Source organism: Phoca vitulina, unplaced genomic scaffold (assembly GCF_004348235.1).
Source record: "Phoca vitulina isolate PV1807 unplaced genomic scaffold, GSC_HSeal_1.0 scaffold5, whole genome shotgun sequence".
Lineage (NCBI taxonomy): Eukaryota > Metazoa > Chordata > Mammalia > Carnivora > Phocidae > Phoca > Phoca vitulina.
Window position 1 is genome coordinate 38,095,152 of NW_022589708.1, and position 23,836 is coordinate 38,118,987.

Below are 23,836 nucleotides of genomic sequence, written 5' to 3' on the forward strand. Positions count from 1 at the left end.
GTATTTCTATGTTTAATTTTTTGAAGAACCACCAAACTCTTCCACAGTAGCTCTCCAACACTTCTTAATTTCCTTTTTTAATTTTTTTTATTTTTTTAGACAAAAAACACTTTATTTAACCAAAAAAGAAAAAAAAAAGGGTGGGGGGAGTTAGGAAAGCACAATGCGCCTGCAGAAAACTATTTTTTCTTATAATTCTTTTTAAAAAAAAAAAAGGAAGGAAAGAAAAAACACAACACAAAGCTTGTTTTTTTTTTTTTTAATACTAACTGTTCTAATGGATGTGAAGTGATAGCTCATTGTGGTTTTGATTTGCATTTCCCTAATGACTCATAATGTTTAACATCTTTTCATGTGCTTATTAGTCATTTATATATCTTATTTGGAGAAATGTCTATTCAAGACCTTTGCCCATTTTTGAATCAAGTTGTTGAATTGTAAGAGTTTTTAATATAGTCTACATATTAATCCCTTATCAGATATATGATTTGCAGATATTTTCTCCCATTGTGGGTTTACTTTTTTTACTCTCTTCATAGTGTCCTTTGATGCACAAATGTTTTTAATTTTGATGAAGTTCGATTTATCTTTTTTTCCTGTTGCCTGTGATTTTGATGTCATATTCAAGAAATCACTGCCAAAGCCAAGATTATGAAAAATTTCTCTTCTAAGACTTTTATGAAATTTAGTTATTTGATCCATTTTGAGTTAATTTTTGTATATGGTGTAAGAGTACAAGTTCATTCTTTTTTGTAAGGTAAGGGTCCAACTTTATTTTATTTACTTATTTTGGCATGTGGACATGCAGTTTTCCAAGACTCATTTGTTGAAAAGACTGTCCTTTCACCATTATTCAGTCTTTCATCCTTGTTGAGAATCAATTGATTATATATGTAAGGGTTTATTTCTACGATTTCCATTCTATGCCATTGGTATATATGCCACTATCACCCAGTTTTGATTATTGTAGCTTTGTAGTTAGTTTTGAACTCAGGGTAATCAGGAAATGCAAGTCTTTCAACTTTGTCTTTTTCAATTTTTTGTTTTTGTGGGTTGTTTTGTTTCATTTGCTGTCTGTGGTCCCTTGTGATTTCATATTGTTGTGGACTGAATGTTTATATCTTCTAAAAATTTGTATGTTGAAACTCTACTTCCCAGTATGATGGCAATTGGAGGTGGGGTCTTTGGAAGGTAATTACAGTTATATTAAGTTATAAGGATGGAACCCTCATGATAGTATTAATGATCTTATAAAAAGAAAAAGAGACATGAGAGCTTGCTTTCTCGGTACACACACCAAGGAAAGCCATGTTAGGACATAACCAGGAAGAGTATCCTCACAAAAAGTTTGACCATGACAGCACCCTGATCTCTGGCTTTCAGCTTTTAGGATGTGGAGAAATAGATGTTTGTTGCTAAAACCACCCAGTATATGGTATTCTGGTATAGCGGCCTGAACTGACTAAGATGCACATGAATTTTAGCATAAATTTTTCTATTTCTGCAAAAATTTCTCATTGAGATTTTTGTAGGGATTGCATTAAATTTGTAGATCGCTATGGGAAGTATTAATATTAACAATTTAAGTCTTCTAATCCATAAATATGGGTTTTCTTTGTGTCTTCTTTAATTTTTCAGCAATATTTTATAATTTTAAGTGTAGAGGTCTTTTGCTTCTTGGGTTAATTTTATTTCTAAATATTTTATTCTTTTAAATGTTATTGTAACTGCAGTTATTTTCTTAATTTTCCTTTTTGAATTGTTCATTGCTGGTATACACAAGTACCACTGATTTTTTTGAGTGTTCATTTTGTATTCTACAAGTTTGCTGAATTAGTTTCTTGGATCTAACAGGTTTTTTTTGTGGGTACTTTAGGATTTTCTACATGTAAGATCATGTTATCTGCATACAGAGAAAATTTTACTTTTTTTTCAGTTTTGGATGTCTTTTGTGTATTTTTCTTGTCTAACTTTTTTGAGCAGAACATTGAGTATGTTAAATTACGTTAAATTAAAGTGGTACTAGTGGTCATCCTTGTCTTATTCCTGGTCTTAGAGGAATGCTATAAGTCTTTAACCATTTATATGATATTAGCTGTGTGTTTTTAATATATGCCCTTTATCACATTGAGTAACTTCCATTTTAGTCCTAGTTGTTGAGTGTTTTTATCATGAAGAGGTTTTGTATTTTGTCAAGTGTTTGGGGAATATACCCACCTCCTTCACTCTATTAATGTGTTACTACATTGATTGATTTTTGTATGTTGAACAATCCTTGAATGTCTAGGATAAAAACTTGTTCATCATGGTCCAAAATCATTTTAATATGGTGCTGGATCTGGTTTGCTATTATCTTATTGAGGATTTTTGCATCTATATTCAAAAGGAATATTTCCTGCAATTTTCTTTTCTTGTAATGTCTTTATCTGGCTTTTATATCAAAGTGATGCTGGCATCATAGAATGAGTTAGTAAGTGTCCCTTCCTCTTCAATTATTTAGAAGAGTTTGGGAAGAATTGTTAATTCTTTATTAAGTGTTTGGTAGAATTCATCAGTGAAGCAACATGGTCCAGAAGTCTTGTTTGTCAGGAGGTATTTGATTACCTATCAGTCCTTTGTATATGATGAATCATTTCTTTTTTACTGCTTTCAAAATTCTGTCTTTGAGTTTTAACAACCTATTTTTCTCAGTATGCATTTCTGTGGGTTCATACTGGCTGGAGTTTGTTGTTGTTGTTGCTTTTAGTTTCTTGAGTGTATATATTTTCATTTTTCATCAGATTTGGGGAGTTTTCAGCCATTATTTCTTCAAATATTTGTTCTGTCCCTTTCTCTCTCTCTTATGAAACATATATTGATATACTTATTTGTGTCGTATAGGTCTCTTAAACTCTATTTTTCTTCATTTTTTTTTCTTTCAAATCCTCAGACTTGATCATTTCAATTACTTTATCTTCAAGTCCACTGATGTTTTCTTACATCTGCTCAGATCTGCTACTGAACCCTCTTGAGAAATTTTTCTTTTCAGTTACTGTGCTTTGTGGTTCCAGAATTTCTGTTTGATTCCTTTTTATAATTTATATCTCTTTATTGATATTCTCATTTTTTTCATACATTATTTTCCTGATTTTCTTTAGATTTTTGTCTGTGATTTCCTTGAGCTCATTGAGCATATTTGAAAGATTTGAGTTGTTTTAATGTCTTTGACTAGTATTTCAAATGCCTGTGTTCCTCAGATATGGTTTCTGTCATTTTTGTTTTCCCATGAGTGGGCCATGTTTTCTGGTTTCATATATATCATATATATGTTTATATATATATATGATATCTATATGTTTCCAGTTTATATATATATATTTATTGTGTGCAGTCACTGATGCTTCTGTTCTGTTATCTTTGCAGTCTGCTAGTGACTTAACTAAGATTTTCTTAAATGTTTGGTTCCAAAAAGGAAAAAAAAAGCTCACTGACTCTAAATTTTTTTGAGAGATGTTTCTGGTTAAAGCTACTGTGGCCAGAGAGTTGAAACCAAGGCAAGCATCTGTGCCAGTCCCTCAGGGTACTGCTAACTAACAAGTGTAAAGCTCCAAATTTTTGGAGAACAATGACCCTTCTGCCTGCCCTTTCACCAGCCAGCTGCTCCCAGAGTTCAGGCACTCCAACTGCCAGCTTTTGCATGGCTGAGGAATAAGTATGGTGACTTGTTCATGGATACCACTCTCTTTCCTTAGAATAGCATTCTCTCCATTCATCCCAACTTCCCTGGTTGTTATAAGTGTCCAAGTAAGTCCAATTCAAAGTTCTGAATTATTTGATTCCAATTTTTCTTTGCAGCTCATTGGTTGCTTTGGTGGAAGAACTGACCCCTAGAATTTCCTACCCTGCCATTTTGGGTGACATCACTCTAGAGAAAGTTAAGAAAAGAATATGCTTAGGGGCGCCTGGGTGGCTCAGTAGGTTAAGCGTCTGACTTTGGCTCAGGTCATGATCTCAGGTTCCTGAGGGGTCAAGCCCCATGTCAAAGACTGCCCCTATCAGGCTCTGTGCTCAGTGGGGAGTCTACTGGTCCCTCTGCCCCTCCCCCTATTCGTGTGTGCTCTCTCTCTCTCTCTCTCTCATAAATAAATAAAATCTTTAAACAAAAAAGAATATGCCTATTTTAGGAAACAATTCTTCATGAGTCAGTCATGTTTTTGTGCATCGCATGAGCAAAGTCATTTTTATTCTGGATTATATTTACAATAGTCTTTGTACAACAGACACCCTTGAAAGATAGAAATATCTAGGTTTGTTTGCTCTGCAGTATAATGTCAATGTCTCCTTCTGGAAAAAAAATTTAGGCAGCTGGCTTATAGCCCATTTTTAAAAACTAGGATTTTTTAAGTTCAGAGTTTCTCTTTCATATCACAACCCATTCTAGGTGCAGGCATCATCTGGTTCTTGGCATGCTGCCCTGCTGTGCTTGAGACTTGGGGAATGAGTTAAGAAAATGTGTTATTTTGGCTACTGCTATCACTGTAATAAACTTTTTTGTTGTTGTTTCTGACATAAGAGTGTTAGACATTTAGCTATTTTGGCTACTGCTATCACTGTAATAAACTTTTTTATTGTTGTTTCTGACATAAGAGTGTTAGACTTTTAGCCAGCTTCTGTAGAACTCTAGCAAGCTAACTAGTTAGATTGCCAATAGGGTAAAATCTCTTTTCCTGCACAGTTGTTAAATGTCTAGTGTGTTTGAGAAATGGTGGGGATCCCAAATGGGAATCAGTCAGAGTAAAAAGTGGTGGTGGGGTATTAGGAGATGTTGTCAAATAAGGAAGTGGAGGCTACTGGAAGGAAACATATATCTGTAATGAATGAAATGGGAAGCTGTTGAAAGGTTTTAGGAAACAAGTGATATGATCTGGCTAAAGTTATAAGAGGATCATTCTGGCTGCTATGTTTTAAGCAGTTTACTGAGTATGTTTGGTAAACAAGATAATGGATGGTATTTGGCTAATGGATATAAGGAAAAGGGTATTGTCAAGACACATGCAACTGCCAGCACCTGGGATGTCTGTAGGTAGGGCAGGTTCAGGTAATAAGGTCAGGAGTTCAGTTTTGATATGAAATGTAGGGTTTGAGATGTCTATGAGTCATTCAAGTCAAGATGTCATATAGACAGTTGAATATAGTTTTGGGCTGGAGATAGGTATTTGGTAATCAGCATATGAATAGCATTTAAACTATTGGACTATACAAATCATTAGACTGTATGTCTGCAAATGTCTTTATTTGAGCTTCATTCAGCTTAGAATTCGACACTGGCAGCTTTGTATTCTGGCTTTCATTGTGGTGTGTGTGTGGGTATGTGTGTTGAGTCATCAATTGTTCTGATTTTTACTCTTTGTAAGGTAACCTATCTTTTTCTAAAACTGCTTTTAAAATTTGCTTTTTGTCTTGATTTATCAGAAAGTTTACTATAATGTATCTACATATGGATTACTTTCTTATTTATCCAGTTTGAAGTATGTAAATCTTAAATCAGTGGGTCATCTTTAATTAACATTCTTGATCATAATCTCTTCTATTCTCATATCTCCTTTTGGATCTTCAATTGTGTGTAATTTAGACCATTTCACTGTGCTTTATATCTCTTACCATATCTTCATTATTTTTCAACTTTCTGTCTTTTAGTAATTCATTCTAAATATTTTCTTATGATCTATATTCATATTTAATTCCATACATGCAATTCATGTAGTCATTTTGTTCTACTGATTTTCTATATGTTGTCTTATGGCCTCATGTGTGTAGCTATGTTTGTGTCCAGATATTATAGTTTAAAATTGTTCTAGAAATATTTTGAAGACTAGAATGATATCTTCCTCCAGAGAAAATGTGTTTCTTTATTCTAAGGAAACAGAGGGCAATCACCCAGTATCATCTTAAACCAATATTAGAAATTAATAGGATTTTAAAATTCACTGCAGTGTCTTTATTATTCTAAGTTATTCTTTTTTTATAGTCTTAGTCCATTGTGTCTCAACCCATTATGAAGGTGTACACTAGGACATCCCCCTTTAGCAAGACTTAGAATTAAATCCTTCTCCCCGCTGTCCCTGTGAGGCTGTCAAAAGCTTCATTCTACCTCCTGACTTCCAGCCACCACCTCCAGAATTAAATTCCTTCAGGAGAAAAACAGTCTCTATTGCCAGACTCATCTCCCTGGTTTTGCTCCTTTCCAGCATCTTTGGTAATTCTTTGATATCTTCTTAACTCTCCAGCGTCTTCAATTACTCAAGAAGATTATTGTTATTGTTGAGCTGTAATCCTCTGAGTGAGGTTTGTTTCAGATTATTTACTCATCATTATCAAAGGAGAACTGACTATGAGTTTTCAATCAAAGCTCTGGTTTTATAATTATTTAATCAGAAAATTAATCTAAGTTTCATATAACAGTGACACATGTCAATGGATTATCCTAAATACACAGGTCAGTGGTAAATGCTCTTAGTGGGAACTGTGTACACACACACACACACACACACACACACACACACACATAAATTCACACATACACCATCTTTGGTATCTCCTTGCTAGTTTGAGTTGGAGTTTAATCTTTATTTACTGATTGTCTTCAGTTCTCCAGACTATCATTTTACTTCATGTTCTCTGATACTACAGAGCACAAGACAGCTATGAAAATTATCACAAATTAATATAGTGGCTCAGGGGGATATCATTGGTTAACAAGTTAATGGGATGAAAAATTCGAGAAAGATATTAAAAATTGCAGCTAATGTTATCTGGGTAAATGTTAAAGAGATTAAGAGTCTCATGCTCTACCGACTGAGCTAGTCGGGCACTGTTAAAGAGATTATATTTGTAACTAGAACAAGAAAGAAAGCTATGTAGTGCTTATTCTTCAAGTTACCATTATTATTTTGCTGGCAATAGAAACAAAGGTTATTCTGTACCTTTTACATATATCTGAGTGTATAAAGAAATTATCCTCTTGATCTTATACTAATGTGTGTGTCTCTATTTGAGTAACTTTCAACTCACTATTTTTGGTTTTCACAAATATCCTACTCTTCAGATAAACTCAACACCTAAATTGCAGGCGCCATACATTTTAAACTGTGATGCTGTGATCAGAGAAATCAGCATCACTAATTATAGAAGCAGTCTCCTGGCATGTAAATTTGAGAAGGCCATAATACTCTGTCTTCTCTGTCCTTGGAGTTAAAGATATGTTCTGTGATCATAATTTAAAGGCAGAATATAAATGTATGCTTCTCAATTCAGCAAATCTCTTTAATTTTATTAATTTTTGTTTTATAGTATTCCTATTCTTTTCGATAGTAAAGCTGTATAACTTCTTTTACTTTTGCCTGAGGCAAAGTGCTAGTATTTGATTTATCTTCTGTACTTGTCTTTCTTTTAACAATATGAACTTTTTCTCAGACAAGTGCAATGCTGTGTGTGACCCCACAGGGAAATAGTTTTCTTTTTAAGGAATGTGTGCAAAGGACTTAATAAGTCATGTCATTCCATGATTTACTGTATATTATATTTTCAGTGACTACAGTTAACTTTCTTGGTCTCTAGATGCCAACATTTTAATAAAAAACAAGACATTTTCAACAAAATGTCAGAAACAAAGTGATCAAAGTGCTGTGGGAGCAGTTTGGCAACAGTTTGAGCTTTGAATTTCCTATTCAGTTTCCAAAACATTCACTTAAAAGGCATTTATTGAAGCTGAACTGCCTTTATCAGCCTGATCAGAGCTCCATAAAGAGCATGCATGATTCAACCGCCTTCCCAAGCTTTAAAAAATATAACTTTGATATATGCCTCACAAGTGCAGCACAATAGTTTTCATGCTCACGTTTGTTAAGATTTAGTGCAGCCATTAAAGAACAGAAGGGCTCTTTGGTGGCAATCCTCAGACATACCAAATATCCCAAAGCAAAACCTTCTACAAATCAGAGATTAAGGTACTGACAAAAATTTCCACTTGGTTGCTGTTTTCCCCTTTAAACCTTATATCAGGAGTGACTATCTTTTCGATCAAATCTCTCAGGGAGGTGAATAGATAGGTTTCTTCCTCTTGGAGGAAAATATCAACTGAAAGATAAAAAGTGACATTTTATGTGCCTTGTCCAGGAGTCAGTCGATTTATTTAAAAAACGGTGTGTGAGCCTGACCTATACATGAAGTTTGTGGCATGTCTCTTGTCAAGTATTGATCACTTAAGACTTTACTGTTTGCCTACTGCAATGTAGCTAATAATCTCTTTTTATTTAGTTTGTGGCTTTGAATTCTTATCATGGCTTTTCTGATTTCTCTGGGACCTATTAGATCTCGCTTTTGCTGTGCAAATGGCTATGGAAATTAAGCTTGCGGAAGCACTTTTCCTGGGCAAACACTCTTTGTTTTCCATCAGTTCATGTGTCAAGTGGTTTGCATGCAGATAGGGTACATTTGGAAGCAGTGGGTGCCATCAATCTTCATGACTTTGCTATACACACCATTTCACCTCTACCTGTTTCAGTGGGAGATTGCAAAGGATGGCTGAGCAATCAAGCTATTCCCCTTGACTGACATCAGGTATTTCTATCTAACTCACCTTAGCACTTTGGGGTCAATGCTGGGTGCTTAGAAAAATTGGGCTCTAGGTGATAATGATCAAATGTTTTCCACATTTTGATATATTTGCCAATTCTGTTAGCTTTCAAAATTGTATTTTTGAATTTTATCCACAGATCAAAAGCAAAACTGAATTTTGTTTGCTTATTTGTATATTCTACTCATTATTATCCAAAATTTTGTGCATGATTTTACAATAACTGTTTTACTTTCTGTATGACTTCATTGAGTTATCTATCATGGAACTAAGAAGAAACAGTAAGTTACAAAAAATGAGCCATATTTATGAGGGATATTAGACTTAATTTGTTTGCATTCTAACATGGTCTATGATAAATTAAACTTCAAAGTTGATACAGATTGTAGAAATTATAATACGTGTAATAGTAAAAAGTCTCATTCCATAACGTATTCTTGTGTTTGTGTATGTTTGTATACATGTGTGTTTTTGTATATATCTGTATCCACATAGAAAGAGATGTGTTATTTTATCATATATCAAGTTAGTGAATTGATCAATAGTGTTCAGAATTATACATTACCATTTAGGATGTCAGTTACAGTTCATGGCTCAAAAAAATAACTCAACAATAAATTCCAATTATATTGGCTATGTAATAGCCACAAGTTTTCATTTTTTAAATTGAAATGATATTGGTATCAAAATCTTAAAGGAATTCCTGTAGATAGAAGGGTAAAGCAGTGTGTTTATTTTTTAATTTGGATATCACATCCAATAATCATCTGCATTTGCTAGTCAAGTTTGAATGTAAATATCAGGACCATATTGCATATGACAAACATGAATGGGAATAATAAATGAAGAAGGCAAAATTTTAACAGCTTCAATATTCTAATCAATAGTGAAGTAGAAAGATTCAAACTCATCCCAAATTAATGCAGAATTCTTTAGTACTCCATGTGTTCCAGTGCTTTGGTTTATAAGTAAATATATTTGTAAGTAAATATATGTTGTAAATATATGTAAAAATAAAACCTCTCAAATACTCTTAATTCTGAATTGATGACTGAGAATTGTGAAAAACTGTATGCTAATATGTGTGTATGTTTGTAGACTCATTAATGCAAATATATAATTCATGGTGTTTCCTTACTGAAAACAAGAGCTACCAAATAGAATATTTTAGGTAATATACTTTAAAGAATATATGCCATTTACATAACATTAATGACTGCATTAAAGATAATAGTTCCTAGTGTAAAAATTTAAACACTCTTAGAATGTATATAACTATTTCCATTATAGGATATTTATAATTTAGCCCTATTTTGTCTAAATAGATTTTTTCCCTCTCTTTTTAAAATTTTATTTTAATTTTATTTTTATTCTGGTTTAGTCAATATACAGTGTTATATTAGTTTCAGGTGTACAATATAGTGATTCAACAATTCCATATATTACTCAGTGTTCGTCATGATAAGTGTGCTCTTAATCCCTTTCACCTATTTCACCCATCCCCCCACCCACTTCCCCTCTGGTAACCATCTGTTTCTTTTCTATAGTTATAGAGTCATATTTATAGAGTCTGTTTTTTGGTTTGAATAGTTACATTCTTAATCGATTCAAATTAATAAATATATACTGTGGGTAGTTAAAATACATAACTATAATTTTATTTTGCAATGCTGTTTACCCTTTGCATCTTCCTTTATTAATATTTGGACATTAAAATTGTATCTATTACCAATCTCTTTCTTTGGGGACTGCTTTTCCTCTTCAACTGATACTCTAACTAAAAATCTGATTATGTGGTAACACCAGGGAACAGTCATATTCTCATGCAACCTTTGGAGATAGTTGGTCAATCGAGGGATGGGCAGTAGGTATAAGCTGAACAATCAGAGTTATTCGCTGGAACTTTGCCAGGAGGTAAGCAACAGACCAATCTTATTTTTTTTTTTTTTTTAATATTTATTTATTTATCTATCAGAGAGAGAGAGAGAAGGAACACAAGCAGGGGGAGTGGGAGAGGGAGAAGCAGACTCCCTGCTGAGCAGGGAACCTGATGCGGGGCTCGATCCCAGGACCCTGAGATCATGACCTGAGCTGAAGGCAGACGGTTAACTGACTGAGCCACCCAGGCGTCCCCCAATCTTATTTTTTTTGTGAGAATTATTTTTTACCACATTCCAAGTACTTACGGTAGTATCTGGCATATGGTAAGTGCCAGTTGTTGTTATTCTTATTTTTATTATTAGCAGATTTAGAGAACAGGACAGTTAAAATCTTGGTTTTAACCTTCTAATCCTAGCCTCATAGGCAGCATGCAAAGCTTTTCTCATGTCCTGCAATGGGAAAGCAGAAAAACTGAGGCGCATGCGTAGGATTTAATTGTTAGAATAACTTAACTCTAAAGAAAGTTAAATTTCCAAACAAAGCTGCTCTGCTATGTGAAGGTCAAGGCCTTGGTTGGGAAATAATGGGACCTTAACATGAGATAGGGATATCTGGCTTGATTCCTTAGAAAATCTTATATATCCCAGTCCTTCTGAATGTAGTGGTCCTGCAGAAATGAGCCATTCTTCCACATAATGCACTAGCACACCTTTCTTGCCTGAGATATTGCAGAGTTCTTTCCATTGCAAGGATGTATAATCCCTTTCCTAATCAAGATCTGCTCCCACTTCCCATTAGGCCTATAACTAGCATTAAGTCATAACACTCCCTGCTGAAGATATGCTGGACCTTATCAGAAGAGAGAGGGAAAAGGACTGAAACTTAAAGGATCTGCAAGACTGAGCTAGTATGTACCACCAGCAAGTAGGAGAGTTATGTGATTGAATTTTAAAGTTCCTTAATCCAGGGAGAATTTATTGATTTAGGAGCACTGACCTGGAATATGGAATTTAACACCTTGGAAAAAAACAAGGTACAGGCTTGCTAGTAGGATAACTTTATAAAAACATGAAAAAAGTGGTATCCTACTCTAAGTGACTTTGAAATGTCAGAATTAACATTTCATACAATGAAAGAAGGACTAAAATATCCCGAAATTGGGCTTACTGGAGTGGCTACTTTATATAAAAGCCTAAAACTTGTGTGATAATTGTACTGAAGATCAGTAAGTACACCATTTATCATGTCCCTTAGGAATATGCTTGTGAGAAGGGCACCAGCATCACCAAAGTTTGATGATGTCTGTCCATGTAGGTCACTCCTAACTATATGAGAGGCCATTATGGAAGTAAGCTTACTGATAGCAATCAGGATGATAGGACTCTGAATCAATGGCACTTAAATATTGACAAGTCAAATGGATGCAATTATTGTGATATATGGCAAGGTTAAAAGAGCAACCATTGGAGCCTAACCTAAAGATAGTATTAGAAATAACATCTGTAGTTATAGAACATGACACCCCAGAGAAAAATAATTGGATACTCTACATGGATACTACTCATTTTTTAATATTCAGTAAAAGAAAAGGTGGCTGACCTGGAGGCTGAGGGATATCACCCAAACAAAAGGTAGCATCTCTTTGCCAGTTATTGGGACTGAGACTGTTTTTAGACTCAGGTTCTGTGACATACAAGTTTGAATCTCAGGAAGAAGGATCCTGAAACATCAGTGCATATGTACAACTCAGATAACTATGTGCTGGAAAGGGGGAAATGCTCAAATAATTTTAGGACTCTAGGAAACTGGGACAAATTCCTTCAATAACTAAGGACATGGAAAATTATAATAGCACCCTTATTAGATTGGGCATATAAAGAGTACATGTAATAAATGGAATTGTGCCCAAGATTTAACTTTCACTGTCCCCATTGGTTCTGTAATCCACCCAGTGGTCATTTTCCTGGTCCATGAATTTATAACTAGAATAGACATAATTATAATTGGTAGTTGGTACAGGGTCCTTGGCCTATGAGATAAGAGCTATCATTATGGCAAAGGAAGGTAGAAGATTCTGTAATTTCTTCCCCCAGCCATAGTGAAGAGAGTAAATTTAAAAACAAAACAAATTTTAAAAAGCCAGTATCTTTTCCTGAGGAGATTATAGAATATATTGCTGCTTTTCAGTATAAAGCATGCAGGGAGTAGATCATGTCTTCATTTAATTCTCCAGAGAGATATTGAAGAGTGACAGTAGATTACCACAAATATAACCAAGTTAGTATCCCCAATTGCAGCCACCATGAGAGATGTGATGCTTTTGCTAGAGAAGATTAACATAACCATGGTTACATGGTATGTGTCCATTCATTTGTGGAATGTGTTTCGTTTGTTTTTCTCTCCTTATCTGAAGAAAGGATAAGAAGCAGTTCATGTTCACATGGAATGGGCTACAGTATATATTGTATGTTAACACCAGGGGTTTGCTAACTCTTTCACCCTCTGTATTAATTGAGTCCAAAAAGATCTGCACTGCTTGGTCATCCCTTAGACTATCCCATGGACCCTCTCTATTGTTGACTTCTTGCTAATCAGACCAGCTGAGAAGGAATGGAGTACCAAGTGGGAGACCTTATGACACAAGCCTCTGAGAGTGGGAGATAAACCCTATATAGATTTGACTACAAAATCAGTAAAATTTTTAGGAGACCAGTGGTCAGTAGAAGCATGTCGAGACATCCCTCCAAAGGAAAAATTAGCATATCTTGCACTTATCACCATGAAGAGGGAACACAATGCATGCTAGGCCTCTTCAGGTCCTGGAGGCAGCATATTACCATCTGGGAATACTGCTCCATTCTATATATTGGGTGATCTGAAAAGCTGCTAGTTTTTTGTGGGGTACAGAGCAGGAAAGGATTCTTCATCAGGCTCAGGTAACAGTGAAATCAGCTTTAATGCTTGAGCCCTAAATTTCAGCAGACAGTGGTATTGGTGGTATAAATGATAAGAAAAAGATTCTGTGTGGAGTTTATGGCAGCTCTGATGGCAAAACTGTTTGGGACAGCTGTCAGCAGACAATCTTCAGCTGTCAGCTCCTTCATGGATACCTCAGCTTCAAAGAGCAACTTCCCTAAAGACACATTCCTCTTAGGGTAACCCACACCAAGTAATGGATTGATGCAGGGATATAACCCGGAACAATCTAAAGGAGCTGATCAGGGCTGCCATTAGGCAGCACAACTCTCTCAGAATTGGCTTCCTGGGGAATTTCACTGGCAATAATTTTGTGGGTTTTTTTCTTTTAATTTCTTAATGTAGTTGATTAATTTAATTGCTTTTAAGCCAAATTTGTAGAGAACCCAAGATAATTTACAGTAAGCCCAATTCTACTAATTAAGAATAAACACAAATTTCATATAGGTGGATTTTGTTTGCTAATATTTTAAGGCATTTGCATCAAGTTTCCTTTTTGAAATTGGCCTATTAATTATCTTACTATTAATGTCCTTGTTAGTTTTTTTATAAACTCATAATTATTTTTAATTTAAAATTAAAATTTTAATTTTAACATTTTTTAAATTAATTTTTTTTAAAGATTTTATTTATTTATTTGACAGAGAGAGACACAGCGAAAGAGGGAACAAAAGCAGGGGGAGCAGGAGAGGGAGAAGCAGGCCTCCCACAGAGCAGGGAGCCCAGTGCGGGGCTTGATCCCAGGACCCTGGAATCATGACCTGAGCCGAAGGCAGACGCTTAACGACTGAGCCACCCAGGCGCCCCTAAAAAAATTTTTTTTTTTTTAAAGATTTTTTTTTTTTTTTTTTTTGAGAGAGAGAGAGAGAGAGAAACAGCATGAGAGGGGAGAGGGTAGAGGGAGAAGCAGGCTCCCCGCTGAGCCGGGAGCCCGATGTGGGACTCGATCCTGGGACTCTGGGACCATGACCTGAACCAAAGGCAGCCGCTTAACCAACTGAGCCACCCAGGCGCCCTAAAAAAATTTTTTTAACTCATGAAGTGATTTGGAAGACTTCCCTCTTTTTCTATTTTTGGGAAAAATGTGATATTTGATTATTATTATATAATTTTATATTATTAATAATATTGATAATTATTTGATTATTGGTCTTTAAATGTTTGGCATAATTCATTGAAAAGTCATCCTTATCTGGGGGTCTTCCTTGGAATATTTTAATTATTTAATATAATTTAATATAACTTTATATTATTTCTGCTATTTCTTTTGTACTTAATTTAGCAAGAAATATTTTTTTCTAGAAATTTATTCCTTTCCTTTAGTGTTCAAATGTATTTTCATATTTTTTATGATTCTGACTATATCAATGTTTATAGCAACTATAATTCATTTTTTTATTGCTGATACTAGTCAGCTGTGATTTTTTTTAACCAATCTTTTCATATTTGTGTTAATTTTATCAGTTTTGTCAAAGAACAAATTCTCTTTTTGGTTAGAGCTATAATATTTGAGTTCTAATTTATTATTAGTTCTAATTATATTACTTATTATCATTACTTTCACTAGGAGGTTTGGACAGAATATCTTTCTACATTAATGATTTTCATGTATAGTTTAAGATTTTTCAAACTGTGATTTTTTTTTCTTAATGCTTAATACCCAATCAACACTTCTAAATATTTCTTGAGTATATAAATAAAATGGGTACACTGTCTTAGGAATAATGTTTTACATGTCCATTAACTCAAGTTTGTTATTTTTGTCATTCAGTGCTTCATATCTTAATTAATTTTTCATCAAGTTCATCCATCCATTTGTAAGAGAAATACCTTAAATCATTCCACTAGAATTGTGTATATGTAAATTTATTCTTATATCAATTAACAGTACTTGCTTTGTATACTTTTAAGTCGTGAGGTTAGGTAAATTTTTGTTTTTAGGGTCATTTGTCTTCGTAGTGCTCTTTATCTTATATAAATATGTAATGGTCTTTTTGGATCATTTTCTGTTTTTGCTGTTGTAAATTGCCAGATTTGTTCCCTTCTGCTTTTATTTTTAACCTCTCCAAGGTATTTTGATATAGAATATCTAACTCTTCACTGAAAAGTAAATAATTTTCACTTGACAATAACATCTTTTTTGTATAAGGGATCCCTAGAGGATCAAAATCCAGCTAGGGCTGAGCTCTAGCTCAGACTATGAAAAATATCTAGCTTCTAAGGAAAAAGGAGCAAGTGAAGAGTCTCCCACTGACTTAGCTCTCCAAATAGAGCTTTCTAATTAATAATCATATTAGTTGTAACCAGGTTTTCCTTCCATTCTTTGGTGAAGTACCATGACTCTTTACCCTCCATCCCTGAAAAAAATGCCATTCCCAGTTTTTTATTTTCTTTATGTAGGAAATAGTTAAACTTTTTCATCTACTTAGGCCATTCTGCTTCCTACATCAATTAATGTTTATACATACTCTTTATATGTTATCTTTATATATATGTGTAGGTATATGTGTACATATATATGTATATGTGTATGTATGTATATATATGTGTGCATGTATGAGTGTGATTTCAAGGGATCTAACACATTGAAGTGAATACAACACTTTTTGGGTTGCCATTTTGATTTAACATAATTTTATATTCAGAAAAATGCTCATTTAAAACATATATGTTAAATTAAATCAACTCATTTTCCTTACTTACATATAAGATTTGAGAATTAGGTAAGATGTCTGATTCTGACTCACATCATAAACTTTAACAGGGTAATATAAATGCTATTTATCAAAAGATGCTCTAGTTAACATTTACTGCTAAATATTCAGCAGAGAATTTCCAATGATTATAAATATCTTATAATATTTAGAAGAGCTTAATCTAAAGTTCAGCTTAGATTAGTTGGTTTAAATAGGTGAAAACAATAGTGTTTTAATAGTATTCATGAAAGTTTTCTATTATGAGTCACTTTTCAAGACAATATTAATAGGCCACCATGCAATTCCTGTTACATATAGTTTTACTTACTAAGTTATTTATGGTAGGATTTTTTTTTCAGTCTTATAATCATTCAGGTATACATAACCTTTTGTAGAAGGATGGCAATTCATCTGGGTATATAGTGTATTGATTGAAGAGTATTGAGGTTAGAATTTATATGGGTTAGTAGTAGATTATTTAGTCAAGCTCTAGAAAAATTTTGATGAGGCAGTTATACTCAGTAATATAATTATTGGTGTGTCTGCTGAGTGTGAGAAGTATAAACAGATTATTAAGAAATAGTTGATATGTTTTTCTGTCAAAAAACAATTTGGCAATGATATAGGTTTTCTAAACATAAAATCAAGTGTTCAATCTGTTTCCATCCATTCTCTTAAACACTGTGTTTTTATGGCAAATACTCTATGACAAATAGCACATTTGTTTGTGTTTATGGTGTGTTTTATTTTCAGAGTGTCATTGATTTCTACAAAATATAGAATAATTTTTCCCAACACTTTTAGAGTAATAATTTTAAATTTAAAAAGTAATTTTAAAATAATACAATAAATACTAATCTACCTCATATCTACATTCTACTTTTAACACCTATCCTGAAAGTATTTTTAAAATGTAAACACATAAATAAAGCACTTTAAGTAATAACATGAACTCAGTCATTACATTTCATTTGTGTTATTGACTTTACTGAAATAGTTGACAATTATTAAAAATTGAGGATCATTTTTAAAAATCACCAAAAAATCTTAAAACTCCAGTATAATATAAAATAATTTGAGTACATTGTTCATTCTCAGTATTTGTCTTCGTGTGTTTTTATTTACATATGGATAATTATTAATTGAATGCAATACTTCTTTTCTTCACAATTTTAATTTGAATAATTATATTACCATTCTAATATTGAAGTATAAGTTAATTTATAATTTTGCAACTGTAAGTACATGGACATACTTTAAAATGAGTATATTTTGTAACTGATACAAATTTCAAAGAAATTACCCATAAAGTAATGGATATAAGCAAGCACCTCACTGTCTTATTTAAGAAACTAATTCAATCTTCAGTAATCTATTTACAGAAATTTCTACTATAAACACACCTGCTTATAGACAGGTGGTACTATCTGCTTATATATGAGCAGTAAGATCAAGATTAAAAAAGACAGCAATAGACAATTTGTTCTGAAAAGTAACTGCCTTATTTTTTTTTTTAAATTGTGCTTTAAGGGAGCTCATGGGAAATAGTTGAAGTGGGTGAAAAGTCAAGAATAATTAAGAAAAATGATAGTGTTAAATATCAACAAAAGAAATGCATCTTTCCTCCTATAATCTTTTCTCATTTTCTCCTTTACTTCTAAATGTCATCTCTGTTCTCAAATTATTTAGGATAGTACTTGCAAAAAGGTAGAATAATTGTTAGATAATTTGACATATACCTTTGATAAAATTGATTGGATAATTCCTTCTGTATAGCTTATTTAGATTGTGAGTCTATTTTCTGTGACTTAAATGAATCAAAATGTAATAAAATAATTGAGGTATGCCAGCTTTCTGAGGGGAATAGCTTAATTTACCTTTAGATTTCTTTGCCACCTTATCTTACAAAATCTTTTCTTCTGTTGGTAGATGCTTTATGTGCAATTTCTCTATATTATATGTATATTCAAAGTAATACCATAATGAGATATGTCACAGAATAATTTATACCTTCATTACTAGTTACTTATACCAATCAATTAATCCACAAATTAAGGAAAGTTTTATTTTTATTCTTTAATATAAATATTGAAACCACACAGTTTTAATTTACCATCTTCTGTAATGCATAATTTCAGATTAAAATAATTGTATTTAATCAATTGACATTCTTCTGCTTTGATTTAAAAAAGAACAAAATATCTAGGTTACACATTTCCTAGAACTAGTACAGAGACTTGAAATAAAGCATTGTTTAAGAAAATAAATTTTTGTATGCTTTTGTAAGATAATATATGTAATTTTAAAACCCAATGTATTAACTTTAAAATTTTACCAAATTGTCAGGAAATTCAAATAAACAAAATAAATTATTTGAAAATGGAAATTTTATAACAGACAAGAAGTGAAACCATAGGTAAATTGGCAGTAAGCAACAAAAGAAAATTTCAGGGCAGTGTCATTTATTTCATTAAATATTGATTATCACTTATTAAAAAGGTACTGAAAGAGACAATAGAGACACAAAATGAAGAAGATAGCATCGAAAAGAGGCCACATTGTGGAAGGTAGGAAGGTAGGTGCAGAAACATGATTTGGGAGAGAAAAGAATCACAAGTTCTGTGGAGGGGAGGGATCTTGGTAATGGAGAGAGGAGAGAGAGAGCAGGGCACAGGGTATTGCACAAGAAAAACAATTTCCCAAAACCATTGATGTAGATAATGAGAGGGGCTGATAATTGCAAATTTTTATAAGCAGTGAAGCTCCAAGTCTGAAGTTTTAGAAGTCTGTGCCATTGCCAGGGTGGAGCCTGGCTGGCATAGAGGTGCTCCTATGGAGGAGGAGGGCAGAGGACCAGGAATGGACAGGAATGGGAGTGCTTTTGAGAGAGGTGGCACTGCCTCCCTGGGGACAAAGGAGCTGGCTGGTACCATTGAGCTACCCCATTCTTTAGCATACAAGCAGAGACTACTGCTGAGGGCAACTAACCTGGACATCAGCTTTTTATTGCCATTACCATAAACTTCAAGTCCCTTCATGTTCATGTGACTGCCCTTTTGGACAAACCAGTCACAGTGCAGTGAGACCCTCCCCCAGAGGATGAACACAGGTCAGTGTGTCTGAGATAAAATACAGGAGCACTAAACCGCCAGGTGGGCAGATGACCCAAATACAGACAGGATGAAGGCAGGGATCTGAGGGAAGCCTGGGACCCATGAGGGGAAATTGTTCACTCTTCCATGAGGGCTTCCTGAACAGCAGTGGGTGCAAACTCCCCTCTCTGGGGATGAACTGGCTGGTGCCGTTTTCCCCCCAAACATCAGCACTGATGGACTTCAGTAAGCATCACAGTGCCCACAAGTGGGGGCGTGAGCTGCTTACACTGCCCTGCCCCACCCCACACTCTGCAGGTGCTTTTTAACTAGTGCAAGTGTGCAGGAGAGACAGAGCAGCAGGACGCCCCTCCCACAGGAGACCAGCACAAACCCCCTGCACCCGAGTCTACTGACCATAGAGTGCTGCAAAGCTTCAGCTCTAGGGGAAATAGGATCTAGCCTCTTTTTAACAGGCAGACCAAAACACCTACTTAAAACTCACCACACACTGGACAAGGTCCAAAAACTCCCCACTGCAGACAAGGAGAAACTCTGAAGAGCACTGACCTGAGGGAAAGAGCAGTGAAAACACAACATGACAGTGCACACAGCATACACCAGAAACACTAACTGAAATGTCAGGCCCTGGACAGTATATAACCTCTTCTTCATATAGACATTACTCTCAACAGCAGGAAATGTAACACACTTTCCTAACACAGAGAAGACATACACCTAGACAAAATGCCAAGATGGAGGAATTCATCCCAAAAGAAAGAACAAGAGGTCATGGCCAGGGATCTTATCTAAACACATATAAATAATATGCCTGAACCAGAATTTAAAACAAAAATTGTAAGAATATTAGCCAGACTTTAGAAAACCATAGAATACACCAGGAAGTCCCTTACCACAGAGATAAAAGACCTAAAAACTAGTCAGGTCAAAATAAAAAATTCTATAACTGAGATGCAAATCTGACTGCACATAATGACCATGAGGATGGAAAAATCAGAGGAACAAATAAGTGATATAGAAGATAAATGAAGCTAAAAAGAAAAAGGGAAGAAAATACTGGATCACAAATGTAGACTTAGGGAACTCAGTGACTCCATAAAGCATGACAACATTCGTATCACAGAAGTCCCAGAAGAAGAAAAGAAGGAAAAGGGGGCAGAAGGTTTATTTGAGCAAATTATAGCTGAAAATTTCCCTAATCTGGGGAAGGAAACAGACATCCAAATCCAGGAGGCAGAGAGAACCCCTATCGAAATCAACAAAAGCAGGCCAACACCAAGACATACTGTAGTAAAATTTGCAAAATACAGAGATTAGGAAAGAATCCTGAAAGCAGCAAGGGAAAAGAAATCCCTAACCTACAAGGGAAGACATGTACAGTTAGCAGCAGATCTCTCCGTAGAAATTTGGCAGGCTAGAAGAGAGTGGCATGATATATTCAACACGCTGAAGGGGAAAAAAATGCTGACAAGAATATTTCATCCAGCAGGGATGTCATTCAGAATAGGAGAGATAGAGTCCTAGACAAACAAAAACTAAAGGAAGTCGTGACCATTAAACCAGCCCTGCAAAAAATATTAAAGGGGACTGTTTGAGTGGGCAAAAAGACCAAAAGCAACAGACTAGAAAGAAACAGAAAACCTCCAGAAACAGCAACTTAACAGGTACGACAATGGTGCTAAGTTCATACCTATCAATAATCACTCTGAATGTAAGTGGACAAAATGCTCTAATCAAAAGACATAGGGTATCAGAATGGATTAAAAAAAAAAAAAAAAGACCCATCTATATGCTGCCTACAAGAGACTCATTTTAGACCTAAAGATACCTCCAGATTGAAAGTGAGCAGGTGGAGAACCATCTCTCATGCTAATGGACATCAAAGGAAAGCCAGAGTAAACATACTTATATCAGACAAACTAGATATTAAACCAAAGACTGTAACAAATGATGAAGAAGGGCACTATATCATAATTAAAAAGTCTATCCAACAAGAAGATCTAACAAGTATAAATATACTCCCAACGTAGGAGCACACAAATATATAAATCAATAACAAACAAAGAAACTCATTGATAATAATATAATAAAAGTAGGGGACTTTAACACCCTACTTCCAGCAACGGACAGATCATCTAAGCAGAATATCAACAAGGAAACAATGACCTTGAATGACACCCTGGACCAGAATGACTTAACAGATATATTCAGAACATTTCATCCTAAAGCAGCAGAATACACATTCTTTTCAAAAAGTCCACATGGAACATTCACCAGAATAGATTACATACTGGGTCACAAATCAGGCTTCAATTAGTACAGAAAGATTGAGATCATACCTTCATATTTTCAGACCACAACACTATGAAACTTGAAGTCAACCACAATAAAAACTAGAAAGATCACAAATACATGCAGGCTAAAGAACATCTTACTAAAAAAATGAATAGGTCAACCACAAAATTAAAGAAGAAATAAAAAATTACATGGAAACAAATGATAATGAAAGCACAACAGTCCAAACCCTTTGGGATGCAACAAAAGTGGTCATAAGAGGGAAGTATATAGCAATACAGGCACCTATCTCAAGTAGCAAGAAAAATCTCAAATATGTAACCTAACCTTATGCCTAAAGAAACTAGAAAAAGAACAATAAATGAAGCCTAAAGCCAGCAAAAGAAGAGAAATAATAAAGATTAGAGCAGAAATAAATAATACAGAAACAAAACAAAGCAAAATAAAACACCAGTAGAACAGATCAATGAAATCAGGAGTTGGTTCTTTGAAAGAATAAAACTGATCAACCCCTAGTCAGACTTATCAAAAAGAAAAGGGACAGGGCCCAACTAAATAAAATCAGGAATGAAAGAGGAGAAACCACAAACAACACTACAGAAATACAAACAATTATAAGAGAATATTATGAATAATTATATGTCAACAAATTAGGCAATCTGGAAGAAATGGACAAATTCCTAGAAACATGTAAACTACCAAAACTGAATCAGGAAGAAATTGAAAATGTGAACAAACCCATAACCAGCAAAGAAATTGAATCAGTAATCAAAAATCTCCAAAAAACCAAGATTCCAGGGCTGGATGGCTTCCCAGGGGAATTCTACCAAACATTTAAAGAAGAGTTAATACCTATTCGTCTCAAACTGTTCCAAAACAATAGAAGTAGAAGGAAAACTTCCGATCTCATTCTATGAGGCCAGATTACCTTGATTTCAAAGCCAGACAAAGACCCAAATAAAAGGAGAATTATAGGCCAATTTCCCTGATGAACATGGATGCAAAAATTCTCAACAAAATCCTGGCAAATCAAATTCAACAGTACATTAAAAGAGTCATTCACCATGATCAAGTGGGATTTATTTCTGTGCTGCAAAGGTCATTGAATATTCACAAATCAATCAAAGTGATGCACAACATTAATAAAAGAAAGGATAAGAACCATATGATCTCTCAATAGATGCAGAAAAAGCATTTGACAAAGTACAGCATCCATTCTTGGTAAAAACCCTCAACAAAGTAGGGATACAGGGAACATACCTCAACATCATAAAAGCCCCACAGGTAATATCCTCAAACAGAGAGCTTTCCCTCTATGGTCAGGAACAAGGCAGGGATGTCCACACTCACCACTGGTTTTTAACTTAGTACCAGAAGTCCTAACCTCAGCAATCAGCCAACAAGAAGAAACAAAATCCATCTAAATTGGCAAAGAAGAAATCACACTTTCACTATTTGCAGACGACATGATGTAGAAAACTAAAGAAGACTCCACCCAAAAATTGTGAGAACTCATATAGGAATTCAACAAAGTCACAGGATATAAAATCAATGTACTGAAATCTGTTGCATTTCTATACACCAATAATGAAGCAGGAGCAAAAGAAATCAAGGAATCCATCCCTTTACAATTGCACCAAAAACCGTAAGATACCTAGGCATTAACTTAGCAAAAGAGGTAAAAAAATCTGTCCTCTGAAAACTATAGAACACTTATGAATGAAATTGGAAGAGGACACAAAGAAAGGGAAAAACATTCCATGCTCATGCATTGAAGAACAAATATTATTAAAATGTCTATATTACCCAAAGCAATGTACACATTTAATGCAATCCCTTCTTTTTGAATACTGGGTCTCTCAAATTCTTAGAAATGTTTACTAAAATCTTCTTGCATTTCTAAAAATTTTCTTTTATATATTTAGTTTATATATTATTTGGCATATATATGTATTCTAACTTCCTTAAAACCTGCACCTGTTATCACAACATAATGTTATTCTTTATAATATTTAGTGTTTTTAAGTTCCCTGTGTCTGATATTGTTATTTTTTTTTTTTTGTATTACAGAATATGGTATTTATGTGCTCATCCACATATTTGAAAACTTTATTCACTTTTTTTAATGTATTTTTTAACTATCTTCTTTTGCATGTTATTTAGGATAGCTAACACAGTTTCTTCCATGTGGTACACATAGGCAAAATTAAGGGTCATTTTCTCATGTAATTTTCTCTCCCAGGTCTTCAAGATTCTTTTTA